Source organism: Choloepus didactylus, chromosome X (assembly GCF_015220235.1).
Source record: "Choloepus didactylus isolate mChoDid1 chromosome X, mChoDid1.pri, whole genome shotgun sequence".
NCBI lineage: Eukaryota > Metazoa > Chordata > Mammalia > Pilosa > Megalonychidae > Choloepus > Choloepus didactylus.
In genome coordinates this window covers 168,247,504-168,267,807 of record NC_051334.1, presented here as the reverse complement: position 1 = coordinate 168,267,807, position 20,304 = coordinate 168,247,504, and the positions used below count along the sequence as shown (strand labels likewise).

The 20,304-nt window shown below is 35.8% G+C and overlaps 1 long non-coding RNA gene across 3 annotated transcripts in view; it reads left to right on the top strand.

Annotated features, from left to right (window-relative positions):
* The window catches only part of LOC119523674, a 65,104-nt gene that overhangs the window by 23,189 nt on the left and 21,611 nt on the right, over nt 1-20,304 (top strand). The window contains exons 4-5 of one of the 3 annotated variants that reach the window (XR_005214651.1): nt 4,169-4,298; nt 5,090-5,377. This is a non-coding gene — a long non-coding RNA (uncharacterized LOC119523674). Of the gene's footprint in view, nt 1-4,168; nt 5,378-20,304 lie in introns of those variants that run through there. The other 2 variants (XR_005214650.1, XR_005214649.1) reach the window with 2 other exon arrangements.

Sequence of the window (20,304 nt, the reverse complement as noted above, 5' to 3'; positions counted from 1 at the left end):
GGGGAGCTTACTGGATAAGCATATTCCTAGGTCCTCCCTGATTCATTAAATCTGTGATTGGGCCCAAGAATCAGCATTTTTAATAACCATCCTGAGTGATTCTGGGAAAGTGGCCTATGGACCACATGTTGAGAAACACGGCATTTACTTTTTCTTAGTGGTTTATCTTTTTTACTTATGTGTGCATTTCTTTTCATGTATCCTTCTTCTACCTCTGGTGCCCAATTTATTTGTGTTTCTACATATATCTTAGTAAAAGAAAAATTCCTTTACCTCCCATCTAGACCATCACTGGATATGTGCCTGAAAGACAAATCAGTATTACTTGTTCTACTTGAAACAGTAATTAAATCTCAGTGATTTTCATAAGGAAGGTAGTGGCAATAATTTAGAGTTAAGTTTTTCTGGTGTTAAGTAAATTAAGACTTTGAAGCCTGGAAAATCATCTGCTTTCTCTTACCTGTAACTTGAAAATACTTCCTGCTATTCCTCCATGTCCTGAACACACCAGCTGTCACAGATGTCAAGATACAGATGAAATGTGTTGACAAATAGCACTGATTCTGTGAAATCAATATCGCCCTTAAAGCAGGGTTTCTCAAACTTGAGCCATTTCCTTACCACTTTCAGGATTCCTGCTATATTTCTTTATACTCTATTTACAAGATTTTTATTTAACACAGTTCACCTTTTTTAAATTTCTATTTACTTTGAAGGAAAAACTTTATATCCCTGCTGTAAATATATCATTTAACATTGGGAGGTAATAGTGTAAATAAATGCAAAGAAAACAACTGTTATTTTAAAAAAATAAAATTACTTGTGGTTAAGACTAAAGCACTATAACCCTTAATGGAATACAAATGATAATACATTTCTTTGATTTACAAAATATGCATACTCTATCTGCAAAAAAGTCCTTCTTTAATAAAAATAGTTCTGTTTATGCCTAGTCAGAAATAAGGGGATATTCAGCTCATTGTCACTTAGTTCAAGTGGAAGATATGGCTTTACTTCAACTTATTCTTTATAAACCAGTCAGTTCCCATATGATTGTAGGGCAGTTAGCCAAATGATAAAATTTAGATTTTTAGTTGAGTTTTATGGACACTTCAAACAGTGGGGAAGGAGTGCAAAAAAGCTAGATGACCAGTTACTTTACCCCCTTGGCTGGTCCCCAGAAGAAGGAATTCTAAGAAACCTTACAAAATTAAAATAGCTCCTTTTTCTCTCTCAGCCTTTGCTGTGAGGGCCGAGCTGATTGCAGAGGAGAAAAGCCTAAGCATTCCCCATTATGTTACTGTACTTCTAATGTACTTTGGACTGTGGAAAAATATGATATTCACGATATTCCAGGTACTTATAGTAGAGTGCAAACATGTACTGCTGGGTTACAGCTGCTTCTGTGCATGGTGCTGCCAACACCATGTCTTCTGGGTGGCCTCTGCAGGAAGTCTGTGCAAATGTTCTTCCACCTACCATTGAAAATCATGTCATGTGACACCATAGTTTTTTTGACTTAGGGAAACACTGCCTTAGACCATGGTTTCTTCAAATGTTTCTTAAGCAATGAAATAGTACAAATTGACCCCCCCTTCTCTAAAAATTCTGGTAGGCACTTAGGAGCTTTTAGAAAGTGGTCCTCAGTGTCCAGAATTATAGTATTTTATTTCTAGCAGGGGAATCTTTTGACTTCAGACTCTTGCTGTTTGCTATCATCTGTTTTGTGTACTTGTCATTGTGAAACAGAACTTCTTGGAGAATAGTCTTAATAACTGAAAGACTGGTTTGTTAGGATAAGGCTAGAATAACTTATTGTCCTTAATTTGAAAACCTAGCATGTGAGCTTTCTGACTAGCTAAGTTATGGATTGATCATTAGGTGGAATTGGCAAAGAACCATAGGGAATCCACAGATTTCTGCTACAGATGTTTTTTCCAAATGTGAATTCTGAAGTCAAGGCAGTTGTTGCTATTGAGTGACTTGGCACTAGAAGCTAGCGCATCAACAGCAGCTGTTGCTGGGGCCTCTGTTGTAGGCTGAAGGAGATCCTGCTGTGCCGTTTCTTCTGTCTTACGTGTTTGGCTTAATTTCCCAAGTGGACCTGATGCTCTGATCATCTTCTGACTTACCACCTGGAGGCTGTGTAACTTTGCAAATGTTCGATTAGTGTCAAAAGAAAGTAATATGTTCAGTTGATCATTACAGTCAGTTGGCATCACCTCTACCCTCCACCTTCCCATCCTTAAATCTTCTCTCCAGATTTTATCCCAAGACACCTAAATCATTTAGTAAACTGACTTGCTGCCAAATGTACTTATTTTTTATTTAAATTCAGCCAGTCAGAATATACACTTGGTGGGGGGGGTGATATGAGAAAGGAGAGGAGAGGGAAGAGAAGGCAACTTTCTGCTATTTCTGAAGATACATTTAAGGATATTCACTTAAAGTGTTATTATTACCCCACTGTACTGAGTTCCATAGAGATTGCTCTTAATAGGTCTGCATGTTGGATCTAACTTTTTTTTGATGTTTAACATGGTAAATACCAAGAACTTTTATCCTTCTCAACCTGTCAGTACGTTTTGTTTTGGGTCTGTAAGATAAGTTTTGCAGTTAGGTTGCTGAATAATAGCTATTTTATTTCCATCTTTAGAGAGCTGATAACAGATAGGGTTCTTTGCTCATGTGCTTGTAGCTATCCTTTGTCATTCCCAATCTAAATGTTTGCAGCATCATTACTTGTATACATTACAAGTTCAGTGAAAATCATCTTTATTACTGAGGAAAATCTATGAAGAAATTTTCCATTAGTCAGAACATTATGATGATGGTTAGAGAAACATTTGTGTAAACCTTTTAGAATTAAGTAGAGAAATTTTTAGAGATGGAAAGTATACATCAGTATGTCCAACATGTGTCTTATTATTAAAATTTTTTTTTAAATGTTAAAAAAGTGAAAAATGCTTTAGACTTCCCTACTCACCTATGCATGCTTTCAGTGTGTGTTTTTTTTTTTCTTCTGCAATTGAATCTACAGTTTGCTCTTTCAGTTTTGGGATGCTGTTTGAGTAGATTTTGTGTTGTTTGAAAGGCCTTAAAAACACTTCAAAAAAAAAAAAAAAAGACACAGGAGAACATCTCTAACTTCCCATTTTAAAAACAAAAACAAATGCAGAAACTTTTGACACAGTATAATTAAAACGTATTGTTGTCTAAAGCTGCTTCTCTGCATGGTGCTGCCAACACCATGCAACACCATAAAGTTTGTTCAGTCTTTACTCCTCTAGATCTTCTTGGTATTTTTTGAATGAAATATGATAATTGAAGGGCATAGCATCTATTACTTTAAAGCAGGATCACCAAGCCTAGGCTGAATTCGGATTATTTGTTAAATTTCTGATTTGTAGACATGGGAAAAAAAATTTTATTAGACTTACTGTCTTATTTCCTTTTAGAACATCCCTCTTATGGAAAAGAAGATTAGAACAATTAACCTGTATCTTAGTGAAAAAGATAATAATAGCTAACATTTATTGAATACTTACTTTGCCAGACACTATTCTAAGTACTTTTTGCTAATTTGTTTAATTCTTTCAACAACCCTGTGAAGTACAAGTACTCTTTATAACCCCATTTTATAGATGAGGAAACTGAGGCATGGAGTTTAAATAACTTACTTATAGTCACATAGATAATAGATGACACCATGGCATTCAAGCCCAGCAGTCTGACTCTAGAGTCTACTGTGCTAAATTGTTACTAAAAAAAAGTAGTATGTGATTATTTAAATATTGATTTCAGCCCCTGTCACTGTGACATTCCTCCATTGGGTAGGAATTTGGTGTCTATTATTTCTGAGGTCTCCACTGAACTGAATAAATGTGTTGTCCATTATTAGTCCTTCTCTCCTTCCACTCTACCTTCAGAATTCTCTGTAATGGTTCTAACCACTTGGAGGAGAAAAAGAAAGGCATGTGAAAAACTGTCAGTGTTAATTGAATTTCGGTTGCTTATTTAATTGTTTTAAAACCCTTTGGGGGCTTAAAGCTTGGTAATAGAGGCATGCATTTCCTTATGTAGAATTCTCTCTGTTTTTAAGAATTTAAATTTCCTGTAATGAAGTACATTAATTTACTTCTACCCTCAACAATCTTTTTTTGTTTAGTATGTTTCGCCAAGGGATGCATGACTTAAAAGTTTGGCCTAATGTAGAAGCAGATGGATCAGAACCCACCAAAACTCCCGGCAGAACAAGTAGTACTCTCTCAGAAGACCAGATGAGTCGCCTTGCCAAGGTAAAAAAGAAACTTTTCAAACAGGTAGAAAGCTCTGAATATTTATAGTATAGAATGGCATTATGAGTATAATCAGATTTTTTAAAATTAAAATTAATTTTAAATGTTTTATTGAGATAGAATTTGCATACCATAATTCACATACACCTTTGAAAGTGTACAATTCAGTGTTTTTTTTTTTTTTAGTAAATTCACAGAATTGTGAATTGTGGAGCAATCACCACTGTGTAATTTTGTAACATTTTTATCACTCAAAAGAAGCCCTATACCCCCTAGCAGTTATCCCTCATTATCCCCTCCCTCCATCCTCTGGCAATTACTAATCTACTGTCTTCTCTATGGATTTGTCTATTCAGGACACTTCAAATAAATAGTATCACACAGTATGTCACCTTTTTTATCTGGAATTCAGTCAGATTTGAAAATGTGGAGCTTTTAGTGATATTTTTAAGATAACCCATCTTTTTTTGTGACACAGCCTTAAAGATTGCATGCTAGAGATGCTTATGTTTGGAAATAGTTTATTGGCTGCTCTAAACTGCCCCTCCTCCCTTTTTTTGTAAGCAGACTGAGTTTATTTATTACATTTTTCATTCAAGATTGTCTTAATAAAATGTTTTTATTTAGAAGTGCAAAAACTGAGCTCAATTCTGTACTTAAAATGATGTAACTTATTTTGTATATACCATTCACAAAGCACTACAGTAGATACTGTTTAAAGACCTTTTCTTACAGTTCTTCTAAGAGAATTTCTTTTAATTCTCACGTGTTTTCCTTTGCAATCTTACTAGCATGGGTCACTGTTTAATGTCTGGAGAAAGTTTTGATGCCAGGTGATTTCCTGCCTGTTGTTTCAACCTTCGTCTGGAAGAAATCTTAGTTATATATAATAAGTACTAGCATTGGCTAGGCTTTGTGCTTCCATATAAATTTTTGTTGTCAGGTCCATTTAAAATATTTTTTTTGTATTGCTCTTTTATGGAAAAATGATATCATAGCTACCTAAAGTGAAGTGTTTTAACCAATATACTCTTGTCAGTCCCCTCCCCATAATTAAATAAAATTTAGTTTCCAGTTCAGCTATTCATTCTGAGATTTTGTTTATGTTCTCACATGGGATACAGGGAAGTTCTCAAGGTTTTCATATGTCTACTGTCTCTTTAAGCACTTATCTTAGTGATGAAATTTCATTTAAGCTACTCTCTGTAAATTTTGTAAGCGTTGAATAGCAAATGGATATTTTATTAGGATCAGCTCATTTATAGCCTGTGGGTCACTAATGTGAAAAAGGTTAAGTGTCAAGTACAAGAGGAGTGTAGCGTGTGTTGAAGCAAAAGCTCTTACATTGCTTTTTGAGAGCAGCATTATGATTCATATTATGAGTGAAATTCCAAATCTTGGCAATTTGAGAGGAAACGGACAGGATCAAGAAATATAAAGCTATATAGTTGTATAATTCATTTTTTTATCTGCTAAACTTAATATTTAGGCTTTTGTTCACAGTTCCTAATTTTTCTTCCTAATTATTTTTGAGGAAAGGTTCAGAAATAATTTTTATAACAACTATGACTTTTCAAACAGCAATATATGCCATTTAATCATTGGAATTAGTTTCGACTGTAGTTACAGCTTTTAATGCGGAACATGTTATAGTATATATTTTTCATTTTTGTGTTTTGGATTTTATAACAGAAAAAAAATAAAGTGTGACTTGAGAATGATCAACTTTTTTTATGGAAAAAACCAACTCTCGAGTTGTATGGTTTCATATTTATTCTCTTAGTTATCAGTGTTAATTAGCAACTTGAGAAATGATTAAGTACATGCAATAGTGGTTAGCTGAATGAGGTGTTAGGAAGATGCTGCCTTAATGTTTTTGTCACCAATCATCAATAGTCTAAATTCTTTATATTGGGAGTATGGCAAGTTGGGTCCCACCTTTTCAAGAGTTAAAACTCAGAAGTTTTTTTAGGAGATGGTGAAGAAAGAAAAGTAGATAATTATTAAAATTTACATTCTGTCTGCATTGCTCAGAGTGGTTAATAATTTTCAAATAAGTTTTTATGCATTGGTCTCTAAATCTTTAAAATGGGAATAAAAATTAATGAGAATGAGCATCTATAGCCTTTCTGATGCTAAATAGAGCTGAGCTCTTTTGGGTATTCTTTGCCCCTAATAGAATTGTACTTTTTACCTCATTGAAGTGGAGACTTCAGAGCTTGCTATGCTGTGACAGCTTGCATTAGTGTTGTCATGTTCCCAAGAGTCTAAACAGAAATCATCAAAATCAGTAATTACTTTTGTTAAGGGGGAAAATGCCTATAGTATTGTTGAAAGAAACGTTCTCTTTCTGAAGAAAGCTCTTCTTATTTTTTGATACTTTGGGCCATTATGTTCCATTTGCTTCTATACAGTAGTTGGTCACGATGCTTGAGGTTTTAGAACCTATTTGTTATATCCCTGCTGTTAATGTATTTCAAAAGTGATGCTTTATGTTTGATGAAGTTGGAAGCCTGGGTACTTAGAAGTAGGAAGAGCACTGTACTATGTGTCAGAGTTTTGCTATCCTACTGACTTGGGGAAAATAATTTCTGAGCCTGTAAAATCAGAAGTGTATAATGGTTGATTTCTAAGGTCCTGTGTAGCTCTTTATATTCTGTGATTCTAAAAGTAGTTAAAAAGCTCATAATTGGGATGATTTATCAACCTGGATTTTATAGTTATCACCTTAGTAGAAAATAAAGATGTGGTCATCAGTTTGCAGTTCTAATTGTGTTGTGTTGTGCCGTTTCCTTTTCTTGTGCGATATGTATGCCTAGAGTAAAGCATTGTTCAGAGACTGCCTTATGTAATGATGTGACTGTACTCTTAGATTTCTTGTTGTTGTTTGATTAATGGCTGCTCCTTTACTTAAATTTTTGAGACTGGCTTTCTAAAAAACAACTGTTTCCTTACCCAAACCATGGTCCCTTTGCCTTGTCTTTATACCAGAGAGAATGTACTTTGACACTTGTTAAGTTTTGACCTAAAATTGTGCCACTGCAATGCTCTTACTCTCTCATTTTTCTGGTTCCACAGTTAAAAAAAAAAAAAAAGATGTTGCATTAGATTGTCACTCTTCCTCAAAACATTTTGAAATTGTCTTTTTCCATTACCGTATTAAAAGCGTTTGAAGGAAACTTTTCTACATCTCGGTGTTATGAGGTTGAACTGGGAAAAGATGTGTTATGCTTATGTTTCCATTTTCATACAAAAAGAAAAGTTTTAGATGTAATGCTTATATTTCTCATTCTACCATTTTAAGAACAGAAATGAGTATTTGAATAGATGAAGTTTAGGTGGTCAGAACCAAATGGTTTATTTTTTCTTGTACTTTGATTTTCCAGCCAGTCAGTTTAGTATGAATGTTTCTAGTTGTTGAGAAGGCAGTTGACTTTAGAATAAAAAGGAGTACATAAATCGTAATAATAGCAAAGAATGGTTACCATGTATTGTACCCATGAGCCGAAATAAATAGCACAGTGAGAATTTTCAAACTGCTATATAAGAAAGTTGATTCAGTTATAGAACTGCTTTGGTCTTGGCCGACTGGGAATAATGGTACAAGAGTGTCGGAAATAAAGCAGTACCTGTAAAGGAATAAACGCTCACTCGGTTCTGGAGGAGAAAAGAATTTATTTACGATCTTGCAAGATAGGGCGTCCAGCCAAACACGTGGTAGGCTGGCGCGCCAGAGGAAGAGAATGGCGATCTTTAAATCTCCTACTCCTAATTCGCAAGTCCCTCCCCTGTTTCCCCATTGACTGGGTACTACAGAGGTTACAGCCTATCCGAGAACACTAACTAATTCATCTTTTGAGATTTTAATTTGTACAGCCAATCCCAGAGAGCCAACTAGCTCATTATTGAGATTTTGAACTGATCAGCCAATCCCCCCCAAAATTTTTTTTTTTTTGCTGTGAGTTCCCGCCTCTGATTTTACCTCATATCTCTTTACATTCCAGTAACTATGGTTACTTTTCCATATAAGGAGCAGGCAGATTCTCTCTTCTCTTTGTCTGGGGCTTGTTTAAACTGGTTTTGCCTCCATTTCCCTTATTCCATGCTGTCTCTATGTGAAAGCTAAACTTAATCCTTTCTTACAAGAGGACCGGTGAAATGAAGATTAACTATTTAAATTGCCTGTGAAAAGATGGTGTTAGATAATTATTAAGCAAAGAACCTCAAATGTGAGCAGACTTAATACTCTTAATACTGATGTAGTGTTTAGCTATGAAAATTGAATTCTAACTATAATATGAATAACTGAAGTTTAAAAGCCTGCTTTCTAAGTTTGACATTTTTTAAAAAGCTGTATCCTTTCAGAAGGATTTAGTGGAATTAACCTCTAATGATTTTGCATCTTTTTGAAAGTGTTTCTAGTCTTCCTTTGAGGAAAATGACTACAAGAAAAGGAAACAAAACTGAATAGTCTTCACTTTAGAACAGGAAGAAATGAATTTACTAAAATACACTTTTTCCTGATCGCCTTCATTCCCTTCTCTTTCCCATCTCCAAATTTCTCTGGTTAATTTTTGCTAATGCAAACGTCTTTCCATTTGAGTTGATTTGTAAAATGAATAAAAGGCCAGACTTCAGGGGAATTTATTAAACTTTTATTTCTCGTGACCCAGCCTTTCATATTTGCCCATTGTTCCTATCTACACCGTTTTTCAGCTTATCATATTGTACGAGTTTTATGACTAGAATGTATACCCACCTGGGGTTTTGGATGTGACCACCAAGCTTATGTGCTTGATTTATATTTGGATTCATGTCTTTAGACATGAAAGATTAGTACGAAAGCATGCTTCTCTACTGTCTTTTTTTCATTTTAGCAGCTCTGCTTGATGCCTTTGGATGTGCTTTAGTTTCTGTCAATTTGATTAAGAGAAGGGAAAGAGAGTAACAACTAGATGAAAAATGCTTTGTGGTCTGTGTGGCAAGATAGGTTTGAGAATGTTGAACAGAGTGTATAGGTGAGCATCATTGTGTTGAAGAAGTGATAAGATGTGGTAGTGTGTCTGGCTGAACTTCATAGGGTGCCTGAATGGGGTCACTGTGGGTGTAGGGCCTGAACTTCAGATTTATTGGAATAGGAATTAGATTTTCTTGGTTCATCCAGGTATAATCAGTACCTCAAGAATGGGTACATGCCAACCAATTCAGAGGGTTAATTATAATCTAGAGCTGCATCAATATAGCTATAAATCACATATGACAATTTGAATTTAGGATAATTAAATTATTTAAAACTTAAAATTTAGTTCTGTTGCACTAATCACATTTCAAGTGCTCAGTAGTCCTATGTGGCTATCCAATAGGTAGGCCTACCTATTGGATGGCACCGATATAGAACCTTTCCTTTATTGCTGAAAGTTCTACTGGACAGGACTGATGAAGAGTGCCAGTTTACTAATTCATAATGGCTAAGTACCTCTTTCTGAAAACCAAATTACTTGGGTCTGCTATCCAGGATGCCATTTTTCAAGGTGGAAAATTAAATGAGATTGTTGATTTCTTAGTGAGCCATGAAGGAGATAGCAAGGAGCTAGGAAGTTTTGTCAGGTATTTCTCACAACTTGGGGAAATTTTGGAGGGCTCTATATTATCTTTCTAGTTGCCAGGTTATTTGTATAAGCTGGCTACACTGCATCTTTTTGAACATTGACAAATTATCTTTTAAAATTGAGATTAAAATAAAGAGGCATGAATATAAATGAGATAAAATAAATAAAGAATTTCGCATACTGGCAGCAAATTCTAAGCACTAATAAGTGTTAGTTGTTACTGTTATTATTACTTTATCTTAATTACTTTCATTTGATCCTAAGAAATGTAGACTCAGGATTTGTAACCTTTTTTTTTTTTTTTTAAATCTTATGAGAAGATGGAAACTTAGAGAGGTTAAGTGATTTATTTAAGGTTAAATGTCTAGTAAAAGTTGCAGCACCAGGACCTAAAATCAGCTCTTTAAATTTTTTATGTAATTCTCTTTCCAGAGGTAAGGATCAGTGATATATGTGATTATTTTTAAAGGATTGGCAGGAATTTGTTTGCATAGAGATACATTGTTTTCATTAAGAACATTAACATTGATAATAGGAAAAGAAGGAGATGGAGTGTGAAAAGTGACACTGCATATTCTCAGGTGTGGCATAGAAAGGGATGCCCAGTAACTCAGTAAACAGTGACCTGCCTTAGTGAATGAGCACCCATTATATACTTGTGCTATGAATGAATTAGAGTTGTGAACAAAACTCTTGCTTAAGTAGTCATTACCAAAGCATAAATTAAATCTTAAGATTTATTTCACAAGACCACGGTCAATATGGCCTCAAAGGACCAAGGCTGAGGAGGAAAGGAAATATAACTTGAAAAGGGCATATGTTGTTCAAAGAAATAATATGATAGGCACCTCAGGGCACAGACACATGTGAGAACCCTTTGGTAAGGATGAAAGACAGAAAGAACGATGCTGATAAAATTGTGAGAACATTTTAGAGCCACGGAGAGAAAGAGGCTGATATTTTCTTCATGTGATCACAAAACTGATAAAGAGAAAGTTAATATCATGGTAGCGAAATCTCATTCATTCAGACCTAAGCTTTTGTCAAATTATTGACTTGATCACAGTTTTGTTTTTTAGAAGGTTGAGCAAAAAAGGACTCTGTTACTCTGGGATTAATTCCAATCAATATGAAGGAACTGATTGGTGAAAAGGGAATAACAGAAACTTTGGGAAAAAACTAAAAATGTGCCATTATATAGTATTTTGGGATTGCAATTATACTTAAGGAGTGGCATAATGGATTGAGTTAGAGGTACGTCTTGGACTCCAGGGAACAAGTTCTCATAAAGTTTGGAGAAAGGCAAGACTTTCTATTGATTTGAGATTTTAAACGGGAAGACAGCCAAAGACAAACAGGTATTCTTAAGGGGTAATTTGGGCTGAAGTTAAGAAAGGCTTATGACAAGAAGGCCCTAGCTAGAATTGTCTAAAATTTAGAACTAAAAATCCCAAAGGATAACAGAATACTTATTATATTTTCCCTTTTGTTTTTAAGACACTAAAAGCACATCAAGAAATAGGTCTATGGTAGACAACCAAATTGAGTTGGATGAGTTTTATCTTCTTTTTCACAGAAGTTGCTCTTTAGCCTTGGAGGGATAAAAATAACTTGGTTAATTAGTTACTTGAAGACAAAGATTGGTGAGAAGAGGTAGTAAGAAAGCACTCATTTATTATAGATTTATTCGTTTTCCCCAGTCCTGGCAAATTAAGTACATGGATTTTAAAATTATGTATGTATCTAAAATTTTTGTTTTTTTAGTATAAAACAATTCAGCCAGAGAAATACACAAAATAATATAATAGACATCCATGTGCTCACTGTCAAGACTGAATATATGTTAACATTTTGCCTTATTGGTTTCATACATATTGGCTTCCTTGCTATCCTCGTATGTAACAAGCTCTTCCAACAAGATTGAGGAGGAAGGAGCTTAGCAGTTTTAAGTTTCATATTTTCCCCATTAAGGCAAATCAGTAGGTAAGACAGCTCTTGGGGCCTCAGGATTTCTTTTTTTCCCTCTTTCTGGAGTACTTGGCTGCTACGTTTTGCTTAGCTGGGTCTTATTCTCTTTCAGGGAGCAGCTTAATTGTCACTTCCTCGGAGACTTTCCCTCCCTACTCAGTCTACATTAGCTTTTACCTATAGTTATCTCCCACACTTACTCTTTTTCTTTTTGGCACCTGTCAACACTCTAAGTATACATCTATTTGTTTGATGTCTGTTTCTCCCACCTGACTGTAAATTACCTGAGGTTGGGGCATGTTTCCTGCAGTGTTCCTGTTGGTCCTAGAACACTACGATGCTCAGTAAATGTTGGTTGGAATGCAACATTGGAATGAAGCTCAGAGAGGTTAAGTAACTTGTTCAGAGTCACACAGGTATAAGTACCAAACCTGGATATTTGAAAATATACCTGAAAACCCATGTATATTTAACTATAATTGGTTTTTCCAAGCTGTGTTCCTTGAACATTCATGTCCTGATCATTCTTTATGTATATTCCGATAATGAAAGGATCTGTGGCCAAATAAGTTGTAGTTCTGCTACAATTGTTTAAAGAAAATTGAACATATTTCCTTCCTGTAGGATACCCAAGGGACTTCAGTATGCAGAAATACATTGTAGCTTTCCAAGAGAATGATATGCTTTGAAGATTGCCCACCTTGTTTTATTTCTTTCCATGAAACTAATGTCTTGTGGGACACCAGGATTCAGATGAAACCAGGGCAGGAATCACTCAACTTCATCCTGCTTCTCCCTAGGAAGTGGGTTAATAGAAATTTCTGTCAGCAAATTAGGTCTAAATATTCCAGTATCTTTTAAAATAGTTTCTTGCTTCTCTCTTCTTCCCAAAATGAATATTGGGGGGATATATTTTAAGAAAATATGATTGGAAAGTAGCAATTAAAGAAAGTGAAGTGGATTGTAATTTAGATTCTTGTGGAGAAATAAGGGAGGAATATATTTTAAGAAATAGCAGATTTAGAAAATACAAACTAAAGAAAGTTAAGTGGCTGGTAACTTAAAACCATAAGCATTTTTCCCCACTTCAGAATGCTATTAAAAATGTCTGAGAATGATTTTAAAAGCTGACTTCCCTTAATGGAGAAAGTATGAAATTACAAAATAACCAAAGTAATCACACCTTAATCTTGTTAAATCGAAACACTGTAATCTACATTCAAATTTCACATATGGTCAGTCTTGCAAGAGCTGGATGGATGAGCCAAAGTACTATTTGGAATTTTAAATAGACTTTCATATCTCTCCAACACCCATTTGCTTCTTTATGAGAAATATTTCCCTGGGACTGGGGAAGGCGTACCACAAGTTAGAAACAAAGCAAGTTGTTTTTGTAGTTGAAAGAATAAAAAATGTTTATTTCCAGAAGCCAGATACTCATGACCAATCCCATCATAAAGAATGCAGAGTGCATGTCAGAAAAAGGTAGAACTGTGAGGAGAAAATCAGTTTCAGCTGAATCTTGCCAATGCATTATAGCAGTCTATTCACAAAAGTGGTTTTTAAGAATAGTTAAGTGAAGCATTTTTGCCTAATGCGGCTGAATGTGCCTGCCAATTGAACATGCCTGATATGCTACCAAGTCCCACACATGTGGGAGCAGAGGTTTAAGAGTACAGGTGCCTGCACTTGATTTGAAAAATGGTAGCCCTTTATTCAGTGGGATCACCAAAGGAAGGGCCTCTTGACTTTCTGGTAGCCTTTCTAAAGACGAATACACATTCATCTCAGATATAATGAAATAATATAGGAAGTGTGCATATTTTTATCGACTTCAGAAAAACATATTTTGGAAGGAGAAAACTTGAGAATCTTAATGATGGAGGAATAAAAGAAATTATCTGGACTCCTCTCCTCCATTTGTTACCCGCTACTTTACTGGGTTTTAACACTTCCACCAGAGACTTGAAAAGTTACCTTGAGTCAGATCTTCAATGGGGATTTGATTATGGCAACCACAGGCAATGCTACTATGCTACCAACTACAACATTACCGGGAGGATTTGGCTATTTCATTCACTCCAGCAGGCTGTGGCTTCCCAGCCAGTCTCTTGTCTCTGGAGTATTTTACTGTATCTATAATGTGAAAAAACAAAGCAATTTTGAAGGTTTCAGTAGACACAGCCTCCATAGGCAAGTCCTCTGGAGACTTGAAGGGAAAGAAAGATGAGACAAAGGTAGAGTCTCCAAATCCTCTGTGAAATGGATGCTCATATTGTAGCCCTCCTCTTTGAGCTTTCCACCTACTGAGAACTTTCAGGGGGGCTCTGCAATTTTTGCATCCACTGCCCTTTGCTTTAATGATTGAGTGTAATTGCATTAAGAATGCTAGAAAAAGTAAACCCTTTGTTCCAAATCAGAAAACTGCATGTCCTAGGGTGACAAGTATCCCTTCTTAAACTAAGAACATTTCTCATCTCAGTTGTGAATGGGGCAGGGTAGGAACAAAAAGCCATGGGGCCAATAAGCCACCAAAATAGGATTCAGAAAATGCTTTTCCCAGTCTTGGATCAGATTTCTATGGGGGCTTTAGGCTTTGCCTCTCAGTTTTCTGCTCTATCAATGGGATTGTTTGGACTTCAGATTTTATTTTAAAGGGGACATTAGAAATTACCTGTATTCCTACTATATACCATCACTACAGATATAAGTATAAAAGGAATGTAGCCAAGGATGGAATATTAGACTCAATTTTTGAATTGAGTTGATTTTTTTTAATCTTCGTTCTATTGCAATATATTCACATACCACACAGTCATACAAAACAAATCATACATTCGATTGTTCACAGTACCATTACATAGTTGTACATTCATCACCTAAATCAATCACTGACACCTTCATTAGCACACACACAAAAATAACAAGAATAATAATTAAAGTGAAAAAGAGCAATTAAAGTAAAAAAGAACACTGGGTGCCTTTGTCTGTTTGTTTGTTTGTTTCCTTCCCCTATTTTTCTACTCATCCATCCATAAACTAGACAAAGGGGAGTGTGGTCCTTATGGCTTTCCCATTCCCATTGTCACCCCTCATAAGCTACATTTTTATACAATTGTCTTCGAGATTCGTGGGTTCTGGGTTGTAGTTTGATAGTTTCAGGTATCCACCACCAGCTACCCCAATTCTTTAGAACCTAAAAAGGGTTGTCTAAATTGTGCATAAGAGTGCCCACCAGAGTGACCTCTCGGCTCCTTTTGGAATCTCTCTGCCACTGAAGCTTATTTCATTTCCTTTCACATCCCCCTTTTGGTCAAGAAGATGTTCTCCATCCCACGATGCCAGGTCTACATTCCTCCCCAGGAGTCATATTCCACGTTGCCAGGGAGATTCACTCCCCTGGGTGTCTGATCCCATGTAGGGGGGAGGGCAGTGATTTCACCTTTCAAGTTGGCTTAGCTAGAGAGAGAGGGCCACATCTGAGCAACAAAGAGGCATTCGGGAGGAGGCTCTTAGGCACAATTATAGAGAGGCCTAGCCTCTCCTTTGCAGCAACCGTCTTCCCAAGGGTAAAACCTATGGTAGAGGGCTCAACCCATCAAACCACCAGTCCCCTATGTCTGTGGTCATGTTAGCAACCATCGAGGTGGGGTAGGCCAATACCCCTGCATTCTCCACAGGCTCCTCAAGGGGGCTCTACATATTTTTTTCCTTGTTTTTTTTTAAATCAACTGTATGAAAAAAAAATTAAAAAAAAAAAAAAAATACAATAAAAGAACATTGCAAAGAGACCATAACAAGGGAGTAATAAAAAGACAATTAACCTAAGATAACTGCTTTACTTCCAACCTGTTCCTACTTTACCCCAAGAAGGTTACCTAATATAGCAACATTTCTGTGCACTTGTTCCTACTATATCCATCAGAAATTAACAGACCATAGTCATTCCTGGGCATCCCCAGAATGTTAAATAGCTTATCTGTTCTTCTTGAATTATTGGTCCCCCTTCCTTAATTGCTCTCTATTGCTAGTTCCCCTACATTCTACATTATAAACCATTTGTTTTACATTTTTCAAATTTCACATTAGTGGTAGCATATAATATTTCTCTTTTTGTGCCTGGCTTATTTCGCTCAGCATTATGTCTTCAAGGTTCATCCATGTTGTCATATGTTTCACGAGATCGTTCCTTCTTACTGCCGTGTAGTATTCCATTGTGTGTATATACCACATTTTATTTATCCACTCATCTGTTGAAGGACATTTGGGTTGTTTCCATCTCTTGGCAATTGTGAATAATGCTGCTATGAACATTGGTGTGCAGATATCTGTTCGTGTCACTGCTTTCCGACCTTCCGGGTATATACCAAGAAGTGCAATCGCTGGATCGAATGGTAACTCTATATCTAGTTTTCTAAGGAACTGCCAGACTGACTTCCAGAGTGGCTGAACCATTATACAGTCCCACCAACAATGAATAAGAGTTCCAATTTCTCCACATCCCCTCCAGCATTTGTAGTTTCCTGTTTGTTTAATGGCAGCCATTCTAATCGGTGTTAGATGGTATCTCATTGTGGTCTTAATTTGCATCTCTCTAATAGCTAGTGAAGCTGACATTTTTTCATGTGTTTCTTGGCCATTTGTATTTCCTCTTCAGAGAACTGTCTTTTCATATCTTTTGCCCATTTTATAATTGGGCTGTCTGTACTATTGTCATTGAGTTGTAGGATTTCTTTATATATGCAAGATATCAGTCTTTTGTCAGATACATGGTTTCCAAAAATTTTTTCCCATTGAGTTGGCTGCCTCTTTACCTTTTTGAGAAATTCCTCTGAGGTGCAGAAACTTCTAAGCTTGAGGAGTTCCCATTTATCTATTTTTTCTTTTGTTGCTTGTGCTTTGGGTGTAAAGTCTAGGAAGTGGCCGCCTAATACAAGGTCTTGAAGATGTTTTCCTTCATTATCTTCTAGGAGTTTTATGATACTTTCTTTTATATTGAGATCTTTGGTCCATTTTGAGTTAATTTTTGTGTAGGGTGTGAGGTAGGGGTCCTCTTTCATTCTTTTGGATATGCATATCCAACTCTCCCACCCCCGTTTGTTGAAAAGACCATTATGACTCAGTTCAGTGACTTTGGGGGCCTTATCAAAGATCAGTCGGCCATAGATCTGAGGGTCTATCTCCGAATTCTCAATTCGATTCCATTGATCTATATGTCTATCTTTGTGCCAGTACCATGCTGTTTTGACAACTGTGGCTTTATAATAAGCTTCAAAGTCAGGGAGTGTAAGTCCTCCCACTTCGTTTTTCTTTTTTAGAATGTCTTTAGCACTTCGAGGCATCTTCCCTTTCCAAATAAATTTGATAACTAGCTTTTCCAAGTCTGCAAAGTAGGTTGTTGGAATTTTGATTGGGATTGCATTGAATCTGTAGATGAGTTTGGGTAGAATTGACATCTTAATGACATTTAGCCTTCCTATCCATGAACATGGAATATTTTTCCATCTTTTAAGGTCCCCTTCTATTTCTTTTAGTAGAGTTATGTAGTTTTCTTTGTATAGGTCTTTTACATCTTTGGTTAAGTTGATTCCTAGGTACTTGATTTTTTTAGTTGCTATTGAAAATGGTATCTTTTTCTTGAGTGTCACTTCAGTTTGTTCATTTCTAGCATATAGAAACATTACTGACTTATGTGCGTTAATCTTGTATCCCGCTACTTTGCTAAATTTGTTTATTAGCTCTAGTAGCTGTATCGTCAATTTCTCAGGGTTTTCCAGATATAAGATCATATCATCTGCAAACAATGACAGTTTTACTTCTTCTTTTCCAATTTGGATGCCTTTTATTTCTTTGTCTTGCCGGATTGCCCTGGCTAGCACTTCCAGCACAATGTTGAATAGCAGTGGTGACAGCAGGCATCCTTGTCTTGTTCCTGATCTTAGAGGGAAGGCTTTCAGTCTCTCACCATTGAGTACTATGCTGGCTGTGGGTTTTTCATATATGCTCTTTATCATATTGACGAAGTTTCCTTCAATTCCTACCTTTTGAAGTGTTTTTACCAAAAACGGATGTTGGATTTTGTCAAATGCTTTTTCAGCATCTATTGAGATGATCAATTGATTTTTCCCTTTCGAATTTTTAATGTGTTGTAATACATTGATTGATTTTCTTATGTTGAACCATCCTTGCATGCCTGGAATGAACCCCACTTGGTCATGGTGTATGATTTTTTTAATGTGTCTTTGGATTCGATTTGCAAGTATTTTGTTGAGGATTTTTGCATCTATATTCATTAGGGAGATTGGCCGGTATTTTTCCTTTTTTGTAGCATCTTTGCCTGGTTTTGGTATTAGATTGATGTTAGCTTCATAAAATGAGTTAGGTAGTGTTCCATTTTCTTCAATGTTTTGAAAGAGTTTGAGTAAGATTGGTGTCAGTTCTTTCTGGAAAGTTTGGTAGAATTCCCCTGTGAAGCCATCTGGCCCTGGGCATTTATTTGTGGGAAGATTTTTGATGACTGATTGGATCTCTTTGCTTGTGATGGGTTGGTTGAGGTCTTCTGTTTCTTCTCTGGTCAGTCTAGGTTGTTCATGTGTTTCCAGGAAATTGTCCATTTCCTCTGCATTATCCAGTTTGTTGCCATACAGTTGTTCATAGTATCCTCTTATAATTTTTTTAATTTCTTCAGGATCTGCAGTTATGTCACCTTTTTCATTCATTATTTTGTTTATATGGGTCTTCTCTCTTTTTGATTTTGTCAGTCTAGCTAGGGGCTTGTCAATCTTGTTGATCTTCTCAAAGAACCAACTTTTGGTGATATTTATCCTCTCTATTGTTTTTTTGTTCTCTGTCATTTATTTCTGCTTTAATCCTTGTTATTTCTTTTCTTCTACTTGGTTTAGGATTGGTTTGCTGTTCATTTTCTAGCTTCTTCAGTTGATCCATTAGTTCTTTGATTTTGGCTCTTTCTTCCTTTTTAATATATGCATTTAGTGCTATAAATTTCCCCCTCAGTACTGCTTTTGCTGCATCCCATAGGTTTTGGTATGTTGTGTTCTCATTTTCATTCGTCTCTATATATTTAGCAATTTCTCTTGCTATTTCTTCTTTAACCCACTGATTGTTTAGGAGTGTGTTGTTGAACCTCCAGGTATTTGTGAATTTTCTAAGTCTCTGATGGTTATTGACTTCTAATTGTATTCCATTGTGGTCAGAGAATGTGCTTTGAATAATTTCAATCTTTTTAAATTTTGAGGCTTGTTTTATGTCCCCGCATATGATCTATTCTGGAGAAAGTTCCGTGAGCACTAGAAAAGTATGTGTATCCTGGTGATTTGGGATGTAGTGTTCTGTATATGTCTGTTAAATCTAATTCATTTATCAGATTGTTTAGGTTTTCAATTTCCTTATTGGTCTTCTGTCTGGTTGATCTATCTGTAGGAGAGAGTGATGTGTTGAAGTCTCCCACAATTATTGTGGAAACATCAATTGCTTCCTTTAGTTTTGCCAGTGTTTCTCTCATGTATTTTGTGGCACCTTGATTGGGTGCATAGACATTTATGATTGTTATTTCTTCTTGTTGAATTGCCCGTTTTATTAGTATGTAGTGGCCTTCTTTGTCTCTCAAAACATCCCTGCATTTAAAGTCTATTTTATCTGAGATTAATATTGCTACACTTGCTTTCTTTTGGCTGTAGCTTGCATGAAATATTTTTTTCTATCCTTTCACTTTCAATTTCTTTGTGTCCCTGTGTCTAAGATGAGTCTCTTGTATGCAACATATTGATGGTTCATTTTTTTTTTGATCCATTCTGCGAATCTATATCTTTTAATTGGGGAGTTTAATCCATTTACATTCAACGTTATAACCGTGAAGGCATTTCTTGAATCGGCCATCTTATCCTTTGGTTTATGTTTGTCATATATATTTTTCCCCTCTCTCTATTACTATCCTTTATTGTACCCATACCGAATCTCTTTAGTACTGAACCTTTCTCCAAGTCTCTCTGTCCTTTCTTTGTGTCTCTGTCTGTATGGCTCCATTTAGTATCTCCAGTAGGGCAGGTCTCTTGTTAGCAAATTCTGTCAGCATTTGTTTGTCTGTGAAAAATTTAAGCTCTCCCTCAAATTTGAAGGAGAGCTTTGCTGGATAAAGTATTCTTGGTTGGAAATTTTTCTCACTCAGAATTTTAAATATATCATGCCACTGCCTTCTTGCCTCCATGGTGGCTGCTGAGTAGTCACTACTTAGTCTTATACTGTTTCCTTTGAATGTGGTGAATTGCTTTTCTCTTGCTGCTTTCAGAACTTGCTCCTTCTCTTCTGTGTTTGACAGTGTGATCAGTATATGTCTCGGAGTGGGTTTATTTGGATTTATTCTATTTGGAGTTCGCTGAGCATTTATGATTTGTGTATTTATGTTGTTTAGA